The 14,754-nt window shown below is 39.5% G+C and overlaps 1 non-coding gene across 1 annotated transcript; it reads right to left on the bottom strand.

The window, feature by feature from the left end:
* Window positions 1-11,226: 11,226 nt before the first annotated feature.
* Window positions 11,227-11,334, bottom strand: LOC130959333 (small nucleolar RNA R71). The gene has a single exon (XR_009078422.1). It is a non-coding gene; the product is annotated as a small nucleolar RNA R71 (small nucleolar RNA).
* Between the last annotated feature and the right edge of the window lie 3,420 nt (window positions 11,335-14,754).

The raw sequence follows: 14,754 nt of genomic DNA, 5'->3' as shown, positions 1-14,754 counted from the left end.
AAGAGGAGCGACAAGCGGCGCGAGTAAGAGGACAGCGACACGGTAGCAACAAAGCGCGATGGCGGCGCGAGAAAACCGAGTGACAGCGGTGCAACCGTGATCCCGGCAGAAGAGAATGAGGGTTGTTTCAGAACTTGGTGGCGGATTGGTGAGGAATGCAGAAAATAAAAGGATAAAATGAGGGTTGGTAAGGAATTTGGAGGCAAAATGGTGTTTCTAGACTTGGAGGTGGGGAGTGGGCGGAGGATGGTGTTTTTAGCAATAAAATCGATGGTGCTATTGTCGATTTTAATTTAAAAAAAAGCGACGGCTTCTGTGTCTATGATGAGCGGATAATTTATACGCTTTTTGGCATTGTTTTTATATAGTTTTTAGTATGATTTAGTTAGTTTTTAGTATATTTTTATTAGTTTTTAAGCAAAATTCACATTTCTAGACTTTACTATGAGTTTGTGTGGGTTTCTATGATTTCAGGTATTTTCTGGCTGAAATTGAGGGACCTGAGCAAAAATCTGATTCAGAGGCTGACAAAGGACTGCATATGTTGTTGGATTCTGACCTCCCTGCACTCGAAGTGGATTTTCTGGAGTTATTAACTCCAAATGGCGTGCTCTCAATTGCGTTGAAAAGTAGACATCCAGGGCTTTCTAGAAATATATAATAGTTCATACTTTGCGCGAGTTTTGACGACATAAAATAGCGTCAAAACGCCAGTTCTCTGCCCTTTTCTGGCGTTAAAAATGCCAGAACTGGCATAAAAGTTGGAGTTAAACACCCAAACTGGCACCAAAGCTAGTGTTTAACTCCAAGAAAGACCTCTACACGTGAAAGCTTCAATGCTCAGCCCAAGCACACACCAAGTGGGCCCAGAAGTGGATTTCTGCATCACTTACTTATTTCTGTAAACCCTAGTAACTAGTTTAGTATAAATAGAACTTTTGACTATTGTACTAGAAGTATTTTTCCCTATTTTGGATATCATATTTTCATATTTGGAGAGGTTGGCCATTCGGCCATGCCTGGACCTCCAGACCACTTATGTATTTTCAATGGTGGAGTTTTTACACACCATAGATTAAAGTGTGGAGCTCTGCTATTCCTCGAGTGTTAATGCAATTAGTACTATTTTCTATTCAATTCAAGCTTATTCTTGTTCTAAGATATTCACTCGCACTTCAACCTGATGAATGTGATGATCCGTGACACTCATCATCATTCTCACCTATGAACGCGTGCCTGACATCTACTTTCGTTCTACTTAAGATTGAGTGTATATCTCTTAGCCTCCATTCCGAAAGATCGGAGTCTTCGTGGTATAAGCTAGAATTATTGGTGGCCATTCCTGAGATCCGAAAAGTCTAAACCTTGACTGTGGTATTCCGAGTAGGATCTGGGAAGGGATGACTGTGACGAGCTTAAAACTCACGAGTGTTGGGCGTAGTGACAAACACAAAAGGATCACTGGATTCTATTCCAACATGATCGAGAACGGACAGATGATTAGTCGTGCGGTGACAGCGCATTTGGACCATTTTCACTGAGAGGACGGGAAGTAGCCATTGACAACGGTGATTCCCAACATATAGCTTGCCATGGAAAGGAGTATGAAGGATTGGATGAAGGCAGTAGGAAAGTAGAAATTCAAGAGGGATGAAGCATCTCCATACGCTTATCTGAAATTCCCACCAATGAATTACATAAGTATCTCTATCTTTATTTTATGTTTTATTTATCTTTTAATTATGAAAACTCCATAACCCATTTGAATCCGCCTGACTGAGATTTACAAGGTGACCATAGCTTACTTCAACCCGAGAATCTCTGTCGGATCGACCCTTACTCACGTAAGGTTTATTACTTGGACGACCCAGTGCGCTTGCTGGTTAGTTGTGCGAAGTTGTGAAAAAGATTTGAGATTACAATTGTGTGTACCAAGTTGTTGGCACCATTGTGTATCACAATTTCGTGCACCAAATTTTTGGCGCCGTTGCCGGGGATTGTTCGAGTTTTGACAACTGACGGTTCATCTTGTTGTTCAGATTAGGTAATTTTCTTCTTATTTTATTTTCAAAAATTTTTCAAAAATCTTTCAAAATTTTTTTATTTGTTTGCGTCTTTCCAAAATTAATTTTTGAAAAATCCAAAAAAATTCATAAAATCATAAAAACTAAAAAATATTTCATGGTTCTTGTTTGAATCTAGGACTAAATTTTAAGTTTGGTGTCAATTACATGATTTTAATTATCTTACAATTTTCGAAACACATGCATTGTGTTTTTGATTATCTTCAATTCGTTGTTGATGAATTGCTTTGTTTAATCTTCATGATTTATTGATTTGCACTGCATGATGTTCTACATATGCATTCTTGCATTCATATGGCCCAAACATGAGAAAGTTCTAAGTTTGGTGTCCTCCATGTTCTCTTTTATTAAGAAAAATGAGTTCTTGATGTTCATTTTGGTCTTCAAGACTGTTCTTGGTGTTCATCTTGACGTTCATAATATTCTTGCATATATCTTGTGTTTTGATCCAAGAATTATATGTTTTGACTCATTTTGTTGTTTTTCAAAATTGAAAACATATCTTCTTGAATAAAGGATTTAGCAGAATGAAGATCCAAGAACATAAAGCAGAGGAATTACAGAAAAAAGCTAGGCGTTCAAAACACCCAGTGAAGAAGGAAAACTGGCGTTTAAACACCAGCCAGGGTACCTGGCTGGGCGTTTAAATGCCCGAACCATGCAGCAATTGGGCATTAAACGCCCAAAACATGCAGCTCCTGGGCGTTTAACGCCAGGATGACACAAGGAGAGGAATTTTGTTTTCAAATCAAATCTTTTTCAAATCTTCATACTTTTTTTTTTCAAAATCAAATCTTTTTAAAATCAAATATTTTCAATCATATTTTTTTCAAAATCATATCTTTTCAAACATATCTTTTTTAAAAATTCAAATCTTTTACTCATATTTTCAAAAATCTTGATTCAAAAATTCCAAGTTTGTTACTTTCTTGTTAAGAGAGATTCCATATTTGAAATTTAGAATCATATCTTTTAGTTTCTTTTTAATCAAGTCATTAATTTTAAAAATCAAATCTTTTTAATTTGTTTTTCAAAAATATCTTTTTTAAATCATATCTTCTTTTTAAAAATCCTTGATTTCAAAATCTTGCTCTAACTTATTATCTTTTTCAAATTTATTTCTTATCTTTTTCAAAACCACCTTTTCACTCTTAATTTTCGAAAAATATTAACTTTTTTTAAATCCCTTTTAATTAAGTAATTATTTTAACTTTTAATTTTCGAAAATTTCTTCCCTTCTCTCATCTTTTTCTATTTAAACACTAAGATTCCTCTTCCATTGTTAATTCGAACTCCATCTCTCTTTGAGTGTTCGAATTCTTTCTTACCTACCTCATCTTCCATTCTTGTTTTCCTCGGACACCTCAAGGAATCTCTATACTGTGACATAGAGGATTCCATATTTTCTTTGTTTTCTTCTCTTTTATATGAGCAGGAACAAAGATAAAGGCATACTTGTTGAAGCAGATCCTGAACCTGAAAGGACTCTGAAGAGGAAGCTAAGAGCAGCTAAAGCACAAAACTCTAAAGAAGACCTCACTGAAATTTTTGAAAAGGAAGTAGGAAAAGAAACAATTATGGCCGAACCAAACAATAATGCAAGGAAGATGCTTGGTGATTTTACTACACCAATTTCCAACTTCTATGGAAGAAGCATCTCAATCCCTGCCATAGGAGCAAACAATTTTGAGCTAAAGTCTCAATTAGTTTCTCTACTGCAACAGAACTGCAAGTTTCATAGACTTCCATCAGAAGACCCTTATCAGTTCTTAACTGAGTTCTTGTAGATCTGTCATACTGTTAAGACCAATGGAGTTAATCCTGAAGTCTACAAGCTTATGCTTTTCCCTTTTGCTGTAAGAGACAGAGCTAGAACATGGTTGGACTCACAACCTAGAGATAGCCTGGACTCTTGGGATATGCTGGTCACGGCTTTCTTAGCCATGTTCTTTCCTTCTCAAAAGATGAGCAAGCTTAGAGTGGATGTTCAGACCTTCAGACAAAAAGTTGGTGAGTCCCTCTATGAAGCTTGGGAAAGATACAAGCAACTGACCAAAAAGTGTCCTTCTGACATGCTTTCAGAATGGACCACATTAGAGATATTCTATAATGGTCTGTCTGAATTTTCCAAGTTGTCACTGGACCACTCTGCAGGTGGATCCATTCACCTAAAGAAAACACCTGCAGAAGCTCAGGAACTTATTGAAATGGTTGCAAATAACCAGTTCATGTATACCTATGAAAGTAATCCTGTGAGTAATGGGATGCCTCAAAAGAGAGGAGTTCTTGAAATTGATGCTCTGAATGCCATACTGGCTCAGAACAAAATATTGACCCAACAAGTCAATATGATCTCTCAAAGTCTGAATGGATTGTGAAACGTATCCAACAGTACTAAAGAAGCATCTTCTGAAGAAGAAGCTTATGATCCTGAGAACCCTGCAATGGCAAAGGTGAATTACATGGGTGAAGCCTTTGGCAACACCTATAATCCTTCATGGAAAAATCATCCAAATTTTTCATGGAAGGATCAACAAAAGCAAGGCTTCAATAATAACAATGGTGGAAGAAATAGGTTTAGCAATAGCAAACCTTTCCCATCATCATCTCAGCAACAGACAGAGCATTCTGAGCAGAATCCTTCTAGCTTAGCAAACATAGTCTCTGATCTATCTAAGGCCACTCTTAGTTTTATGACTGAAACAAGATCCTCCATTAGAAATTTGGAGGCACAAGTGGGCCAGCTGAGTAAAAGGGTTACTGAAACTCCTCCTAGCACTCTGCCAAGCAATACAGAAGAGAATCCCAAAGGAGAGTGCAAGGCCATTGATATAATCAACATGGCCGAAACCTTAGAGGAGGAGGAGGACGTGAATCCCATTGAGGAAGACCTCAGGGGACGTCCAATGGTCAGTACGGAATCCCCTAATGAGGAATCAAAGGAATCTGAGGCTCATACAGAGACCATAGAGATTTCCTTGGACCTCTTTTTACCATTCATGAGCTTTGATGACTATTCATCTTCTGAAGAGGATGAAGACATTGTTGAAGGGCAAGTTGCACAGTATTTAGGAGCAATCATGAAGCTGAATACCAAGCTGTTTGGTAATGAGACTTGGGAGGAAGAACCTCCCTGGCTCACCAATGAACTGAATACATTGGTTCAGCAAAATTTACCTCAAAAGAAATAGAATCCTGGTAAATTCTTAATACCCTGTACCATAGGCACCATGACCTTTGAAAAAGCTCTATGTGACCTGGGGTCAGGGTTAAATATGATGTCCCTCTCTATAATGGAGAGACTGGGAATCTGTGAGGTACAGGCTGCCAAATTCTCATTGGAGATGGCAGATAAATCTGTGAAAAAGGCTTATGGACTATTAGAGGACGTGCTAGTGAAGGTTGAAGGCCTTTACTTTCCTGCTGATTTCATAATCCTAGACATTAGGAGGAATGAAGATGAATCCATCATCCTTGGAAGACCCTTCCTAGCCATAACAAGAGTTGTGATTGACGTTAATAGAGGAGAGTTGATCCTTCATGTGAATGAAGAATGCCTTGTAGTAAAGACTCAAGGTTCTCCATCTGTAACCATGGAGAGTAAGCATGAAGAGCTTCTCTCAATACAGAGTCAAACAGAGCCCCCACATTCAAACTCTAAGTTTGGTGTTGGGAGGCCACAGCCAAACTCTAAGTTTGGTGTTGAGAGATCTCAACCATACTCTGATCATCTGTGAGACTCCATGAGAGCTCACTGTCAAGCTATTGACATTAAAGAAGCGCTTATTGGGAGGCAAACCAATTTTATTTTAATCTATATTATTTTGTTTTCTTTTAGGTTGATGATCATGTGAAGTCACAAAGACAATTACAAAAATAAAGAAAAATCAAAAACATCATTGAAAATAGCACACCCTGGAGGAAGGACTTACTGGCGTTTAAACGAGAGTAAGGGTAGTGAAATGGGCGTTTAAACGCCCAATCTGGCACCTTTCTGGGCGTTTAAACGCCAGAATAGGGCACCAGACTGGCGTTTAAACGCCAAAACAGGGCAACAAACTGGCATTTAGACGCCAGAACAGAAAGGAAAGCTGGCGTTTAAACGCCAGAACAGGGCAGCAAACTGGCGTTTAAACGCCAGAATTGCACTCTAAGGCATTTTGAACGCCCAATTGGAGCAGGGATGAGAATTCCTTGACCCCTCAGGATCTGTGAACCCCACAGGATCCCCACTAACCTCAACTCACTCTCTCTCCTCTTCATACCTTTCCACAACACTCTTTCCCAACTACCCTTCACCAATCACCTCCACATCTCTTTCCCAAATACCCTTCACCAATCACTTCCTTAACTCTTCCCCAAAAACCCCCACCCACCTTCAAAATTCAAAACTATTTTTCTCCCAAACCCACCCAAACCTTTCGGCCACTCCCCCCTTTTTCCCTATAAATACCCCCCTTCACTCCTTTATTTTCACACATCACAACCACCTTCTTCTACCCTTGGCTAAACCCTATACACCCTCTATCTCCTCTATTTTCTTCTTCTTCTACATCTTTCTTTCTTCTTTTGCTCGGGGACGAGCAAATATTTTAAGTTTGATGTGGTAAAAGCACTGCTTTTTGTTTTTCCATAACCATTTATAGTACCTAAGGCCAGAGAAGCCTCTAGAAAGAGGAAAGGGAAGGCAACTGCCTCCACCTCTGAGTCATGAAAAATAGAGAGATTCATCTCAAAGGTCCATCAAGACCACTTCTATGAAGTTGTGGCCAAGAAGAAGATGATCCCTGAGGTCCCTTTTAGGCTCAAAAAGGGCGAATATCTGGAGATCCGACAAGAGATCCGAAGAAGAGGTTGGGAAGTTCTTGCCAACCCCATTCAACAAGTCGAAATCTTAATGGTTCAAGAGTTCTATGCAAACGCATGGACCACTAGGAACCATGATCAAAGTATGAACCCAAACCCAAATAATTGGCTTATAATGGTTCGGGGGAAATACTTAGATTTCAGTCCAGAAAACGTGAGGCTAGCATTCAACTTGCCAATGATGGAAGAAAATGCACGCCCCTACACTAGAAGGGTCAACTTTGATCAAAGGTTGGACCAAGTCTTCATGGACATACGTATAGAAGGAGCTCAATGGAAAAGAGACTCAAGAGGCAATCCGGTTCAATTGAGAAGACCGAATCTTAAGCCTGTGGCTAGAGGATGGTTGGAGTTCATCCAACGCTCTATCATTCCCACTAGCAACCGATCTGAGGTAATTATGAATCGGGCCATCATGATCCATAGTATCGTGATTGGAGAGGAAGTAGAAGTTCACGAAATCATACATCTAGAACTCTACAAGGTGGCTGACAAGTCCTCACCTTTGCCAAGATTAGCCTTTCCTCATCTTATATGTCACCTTTGCTATTCAGCTGGGATTGTCATAGAGGGATACATCCTCATTGAAGAGGACAAGCCCATCACTAAGAAGAGGATGGAGCAAATGATGAGCGGATAATTTGTACGCTTTTTGGCATTGTTTTTAGTATGTTTTTGGTAGTTTTAGTTGAGTTCTTAGTATATTTTTATTAGTTTTTAATTAAAATTCACTTTTCTGGACTTTACTATGAGTTTGTGTGTTTTTCTGTGATTTCAGGTATTTTCTGGCTGAAATTGAGGGACCTGAGCAAAAATCTGATTCAGAGACTGAAAAGGACTGCAGATGCTGTTGGATTCTGACCTCCCTGCACTCGAAGTGGATTTTCTGGAGCTACAGAAGCCCAATTGGCGCGCTCTCAACGGCGTTGGAAAGTAGACATCCTGGGCTTTCCAGCAATATATGATAGTCCATACTTTGCCCAAGATTTGATGGCCCAAACCGGCGTTCAAAGTCACCTACAGAAATTCCAGCGTTAAACGCCGGAACTGGCACCTAAATGGGAGTTAAACGCCCAAACTGGCATAAAAGCTGGCGTTTAACTCCAAGAAGAGTCTCTACACGAAAATGCTTCATTGCTCAGCCCAAGCACACACCAAGTGGGCCCGGAAGTGGATTTTTATGTCATTTACTCATCTCTGTACACCCTAGGCTACTAGTTCTCTATATAGGACCTTTTACCATTGTATTTATCATCTTCGGACATCTAGTTCTTAGATCATTTGAGGGCTGGCCTCACGGCCATGCCTAGACCTTGTTCTTATGTATTTTCAACGGTGGAGTTTCTACACACCATAGATTAAGGTGTGGAGCTCTGCTGTACCTCGAGTATTAATGCAATTACTATTGTTCTTCTATTCAATTCCGCTTGTTCTTGTTCCAAGATATCACTTGTTCTTCAACTTGATGAAGGTGATGATTGACACTCATCATCATTCTCACTCATGAACAAGGTGACTGACAACCATTCTTGTTCTACAAGCATCCGAGGCTTAGTGAATATCTCTTGGATTTCTGATTGCATGATGCATGGTTGATCGCCTGACAACCGAGTGCTCGCCTGACAAACGAGCCAACCATTCCGTGAGATCAGAGTCTTCGTGGTATAGGCAAGAACTGATGGCGGCATTCAAGAGAATCCGGAAGGTCTAACCTTGTCTGTGGTATTCTGAGTAGGATTCAATGATTGAATGACTGTGACGTGCTTCAAACTCCGAAAGGCGGGGCGTTAGTGACAAACGCAAAAGAATCACTGGATTCTATTCCGCGCCTGACCGAGAACCGACAGATGATTAGCCTATGCTGTGACAGAGCATCAGGGACGTATTTTCACTGAGAGGATGGGAGGTAGCCATTGACAACGGTGAAACCCTACACGAGCTTGCCATGGAAAGGAGTAAGAAGGATTGGATGAAGACAGTAGGAAAGCAGAGAGACGGAAGGGAAGGCATCTTCATACGCTTATCTGAAGCTCTTACCAATGATATACATAAGTATCTCTATCTTTATCTTTATGTTATTTTCGTTCATCACCATTATACATTTGAGTCTGCCTGACTGAGATTTACAAGGTGACCATAGCTTGCTTCATACCACCAATCTCCGTGGGATCGACCCTTACTCACGTAAGGTATTACTTGGACGACCCAGTGCACTTGCTGGTTAGTTGTGCGAAGTTGTAGTGATCACAATTTTGTGCACCAAGTTTTTGGCGCCGTTGCCGGGGATTGTTCTTGTGTATGGACAACTGACGGTTCATCTTGTTGCTTAGATTAGGTATTTTTTCTTCAGAGTTCTTAAGAATGAATTCTAGTGTTTCAAGGTGATGTTCTTATCATCACCAAAGCTGATTGATTCTCATCAATTTAGCTCTTGAATGCAATGTCCTGCTGAAGCTTAGCTAGCTATGTCTAATTCCTTTAGACTAAAGCTTTAGACTAACATTGCATGATTCCTGGAATTCTCATTAAGAATTTTGATACCTTTATTTTTCTTTTCCATATAATTTTCGAAAAAAAAAGCACAAAAAATTTACAAAAGCATAAAATCCAAAAATATTTCTTGAGTCTAGAGTCTCATCTTAAGTTTAGTGTCAATTGCATGTTTCTGTTCTTACTGCATTCATGCATGTGTCTTCATTAATCTTCAAGTTATTCTTGATGATTTTCTTGTTTTAATCTTTGAATTCTATTGACTTGAGGGTTTTGTTGTTTCCCATATATACAAACTGCTAAGTTTGGTGTCTTGCATGCATTGTTATTTGATTTTAGTTGCATTTTGATTATTCCTCATTATTAAAAATCTAAAAATATTTTTTATTTGTGTCTTTTCAAGTCAATAATACAGAGAATTGAAGATTCAGAACATACTGCAGAGGAATCACACAGAAAAAGCTGGGCATTCAAAAATGCCCAGTGAAGAAGACAGACTGGCGTTTAAACGCCAGCCAGGGTGCCTGGTTGGGCGTTTAACGCCCAAAAGGGTAGTAGTTTGGGCGTTTAACGCCAGGATGGCAAAGAGGGAAGATTTTGTTTTCAAAATCAATTTTTTCTCAAGTTTTCAAAGTTTTTCAAAATCAAATCTTTTTCAAATCATATATTTTCAATCAAATGTTTTCAAAATCAATTTCTTTCCTTTTTCAAAGATACTTACTAACAATTAATGATTTGATTGAACATTTTTTGCCTTTTCTGTTGAGGAAGGTTTTATGTTTGAATCATATCTTTTCTTGTTAGGCAAGTCATTAATTTTTAAAATCATATCTTTTCAAATTGTTTTCAAATCATATCTTTTAAAATTGTTTTCAAATCATATCTTTTTAATCACATCTTTTTCAAAATAAGTTTTCAATCAAATCTTTTTAATTTCTAATTTCAAAATCTTTTTCAAAAATCACTTGATTTCTTTTCCACTCTTATTTTCGAAAATCAATTAAGTGTTTTTCAAAATGTTTTCAAAATCTTTTACTTAAATTTTCGAAAATTACTTCCCTTCTTCTCACATCCTTCTATTTATGGACTAACACTATTCCTTAATGCAAAATTCGAACTCCATCTTCTTTGATAAGTTCGAATTTTCTACCTCTGTCTTCCATTTTTCTTCCTCTGACACCTCAAGGAATCTCTATACTGTGACATAGAGGATTCCATATTTTCTTGTTTTCTTCTCTTTCATATGAGCAGGAACAAAGACAAAGGCATTCTTGTTGAAGCTGACCCTGAACCTAAAAGGACCTTGAAGCGGAAGCTAAGAGAAGCTAAGGCACAACTCTCTGTTGAGGACCTGACCGAATTCTTCAAAGAAGAAGAACCCATGGCAGCCGAAAACAACAACAATGCCAACAATGCAAGGAAGGTGCTGGGTGACTTTACTGCACCTACTCCCGACTTCTATGGGAGAAGCATCTCTATCCCTGCCATTGGAGCAAACAACTTTGAGCTTAAGCCTCAATTAGTTTCTCTAATGCAACAGAATTGCAAGTTCCATGGACTTCCATTGGAAGATCCTCATCAGTTCTTAGCTGAATTCTTGCAAATCTGTGACACTATCAAGACTAAGGGGGTAGACCCTGAGGTCTATAGACTTATGCTATTCCCTTTTGCTGTAAGAGACAGAGCTAGGACATGGTTGGACTCTCAACCTAAAGAAAGCCTGGACTCTTGGGAAAAGCTAGTCAATGCCTTCTTGGCAAAGTTCTTTCCACCTCAAAAATTGAGTAAGCTTAGAGTGGAAGTCCAAACCTTCAGACAGAAGGATGGAGAATCCCTCTATGAAGCTTGGGAAAGATACAAACAATTAATCAGAAAGTGTCCTTCTGATATGCTTTCTGAATGGAGCATCATAGGTATTTTCTATGATGGTCTCTCTGAACTATCCAAGATGTCTTTGGATAGCTCTGCTGGAGGATCTCTTCATCTGAAGAAGACGCCTACAGAAGCTCAAGAACTAATTGAAATGGTTGCAAATAACCAATTCATGTACACTTCTGAAAGGAATCCTGTGAACAATGGGACAAGTCAGAAGAAAGGAGTTCTTGAGATTGATACTCTGAATGCCATTTTGGCTCAGAACAAGATATTGACTCAACAAGTCAATTTGATTTCTCAAAGTCTGTCTGGAATGCAAAATGCACCAAGCAGTACTAAGGATGCTTCATCTGAAGAAGAAGCTTATGATCCTGAGAATCCTTCAATGGAAGAGGTGAATTACCTAGGAGAACCCTATGGAAACACCTATAATTCTTCATGGAGAAATCACCCAAATTTCTCATGGAAGAATCAAGAGAGACCTCAACAAGGTTTCAATAACAACAATGGTGGAAGAAACAGGTTTAGCAATGGCAAGCCTTTTCCATCATCTTCTCAGCAACAGACAGAGAATTCTAAGCAGAACCCCTCTGACTTAGCAACCATGGTCTCTGATCTAATCAAAACCACTCAAAGTTTCATGACTGAAACAAGGTCTTCCATTAGGAATTTGGGAGCACAAGTGGGATAGCTGAGCAAGAAAATTACTGAACTCCCTCCTAGTACTCTCCCAAGTAATACAGAAGAAAATCCAAAAGGAGAGTGCAAAGCCATAACCATGGCCGAATCTGGAGAGGAAAGAGAGGAGGTGGACGCCACTGAGGAAAGCCTCAATGGGCGTGCACTGACCTCCATAGAGTTCCCCAATGAGGAACCATGGGAATCTGAGGCTCAAAATGAGACCATAGAGATTCCATTGGACTTACTTATGCCTTTCATGAGCTCTGATGAGTATTCTTCCTCTGAAGAGGATGAGTATGTCACTGAAGAGCAAGTTGCTAAATACCTTGGAGCAATCATGAAGCTAAATGACAAGTTATTTGGAAATGAGACTTGGGAGAATGAACCTCCTTTGCTCACCAAAGAACTGGATGACTTGTCTAGGCAGAAATTACCTCAAAAGAAATAAGATCCTGGGAAATTTTCAATACCTTGTACCATAGGCACCATGACCTTCAAGAAGGCTCTGTGTGACTTAGGGTCAAGTGTAAACCTCATGCCTCTCTCTGTGATAGAGAAGCTAGGGATCTTTGAGGTACAAGCTGCAAGAATCTCACTAGAGATGGCAGACAACTCAAGAAAACAAGCTCATGGACTTGTAGAGAATGTTTTGGTGAAAGTAGAAGACCATTACATCCCTACTGATTTCATAGTCCTAGAGACTGGGAAGTGCATGGATGAATCCATCATCCTTGGCAGACCCTTCTTAGCCACAGCAAAGGCTGTGATTGATGTTGATGGAGGTGAACTGATCATTCAAGTGAATGAAGAATCCTATGTGTTTAAGGCTCAAGGATATCCCTCTGTCACCATGAATAAGAAGCATGAAGAGCTTCTCTCAAATCAGAGACAAACAGAGCCCCCACAGTCAAACTCTAAGTTTGGTGTTGGGAGGCCACAACCAAACTCTAAGTTTGGTGTTGAACCCCCACATTCAAACTCTAAGTTTGGTGTTGAACCCCCACATTCAAACTCTAAGTTTGGTGTTGGGAGATTCCAACATTGCTCTGAGTATCTGTGAGGCTCCATGAGAGCTCTCTGTCAAGCTACTGACATTAAAGAAGCGCTTGTTGGGAGGCAACCCAATGATCATATTTTATATATTTTCCTTTGTTATTTTATGTTTTTTTGTAGGTTGATGATCATAAGAAGTCACAAAATCAATTGAAAAAGCAAAAACAGAACGAAAAACAGGAAGAAAAACAGCACACCCTGGAGGAAGATGCTGCTGGCGTTCAAACGCCAGTAAGCCTAGCAGTTGGGCGTTTAACGCCCAGTCTGGCACCATTCTGGGCGTTTAACGCCAGAAAGGGGCACCAGACTGGCGTTAAACGCCAGGAAAGGGCTAGAACCTGGCGTTAAACGCCAGAAATGGGCACCAGCCCGGCGTTTAACGCCAGAATTGGCTCAAAACGTGTTTTTGAATGCCATTTGGTGCAGGGATGACTTTTTCTTGACACCTAAGGATCTGTGGACCCCACAGGATCCCCACAAACCCCTCACCTATCAAATCCCATCTTTCTATTCACCACTCACCTCCATAAAACCCCACTCACCTCACCATCCAAATTCAAACCACTACTTCTTCCCCTTTTGGCCGAACCACAAAGCCATCTTCCTCTCCTCCATTTCTTCTTCTTCTACTCTCTTCTTTCTTCTTTTGCTCGAGGACGAGCAAACCTTTTAAGTTTGGTGTGGTAAAAGCATTGCTTTTTGTTTTTCCATAACCATTTATGGCATCCAAAGCCGGTTCAACTGAGAAGGTATGACCTCAAGCCCATCACTAAGAAGAAGATGGAGCAAACAAGAGATCCCTCTCATCAAGAGATCCCTGAGATACCTCAAGGGATGCACTTTCCTCCACAAGACTATTGGGAGCAAATTAACACCTCCATAGGAGAGTTGAGTTCCAATATGGGACAACCAAGGGTGGAGCATCAAGAACACTCCATCATCATTAGAGAAGATCAAAGAATCATGAGAGAGGAGCAACAAAGACAAGGAAGAGACATTGAGGAGCTCAAGCACTCCATAGGATCTTCAAGAGGAAGAACAAGCCGCCATCACTAAGGTGGACCCGTTCTTTAATCTCCTTGTTCTTTACTTTCTTGGTTTTTCGAATTTTCATGCTTATGTTTATCTATGTTTGTGTCTTATGATCATTAGTGTCTTAGTGTCTATGCCTAAAAGCTATGCATATGAATCCATCACCTTTCTTAAAAGAAAACTGTTTTTATTACAAAAGAACAAGAAGTACAGGATTTCAAATTCATCTTTAAAACTAGCTTAATTAGTTTGATGTGGTGACAATACTTTTTGTTTTCTGAATGTATGCTTGAACAGTGCATATGTCTTTTGAATTTGTGGTTCATGAATGTTAAAATTGTTGGCTCTTGAAAGAATGATGGAAAAGGAGACATGTTACTGAGGATCTGAAAAATCATAAAAATGATTCTTGAAGCAAGAAAAAGCAGTGAATACAAAAAAAAAACGAAAAAAGGGGGAGAAAAAGAAAAAGAAAGAAAGAGAAAGAAAAAGAAAGAAATAAAGTTGTGATCCAAGGCAAAAAGAGTGTGCTTAAGAACCCTGGACACCTCTAATTGGGGACTCTAGCAAAGCTGGGTCACAATCTGAAAAGGTTCACCCAATTATGTGTCTGTGGCATGTATGTATCCGGTGGTAATACTGGAAGACAGAGTGCTTTGGGCCACAGCCAAGA

The sequence above is a fragment of the Arachis stenosperma genome, chromosome 10 (genome assembly GCF_014773155.1).
Source record: "Arachis stenosperma cultivar V10309 chromosome 10, arast.V10309.gnm1.PFL2, whole genome shotgun sequence".
NCBI classification, from domain to species: Eukaryota; Viridiplantae; Streptophyta; class Magnoliopsida; order Fabales; family Fabaceae; genus Arachis; species Arachis stenosperma.
The sequence above is the reverse complement of the archived record's forward strand: the minus strand, read 5'-3'. Positions and strand labels throughout refer to the sequence as shown.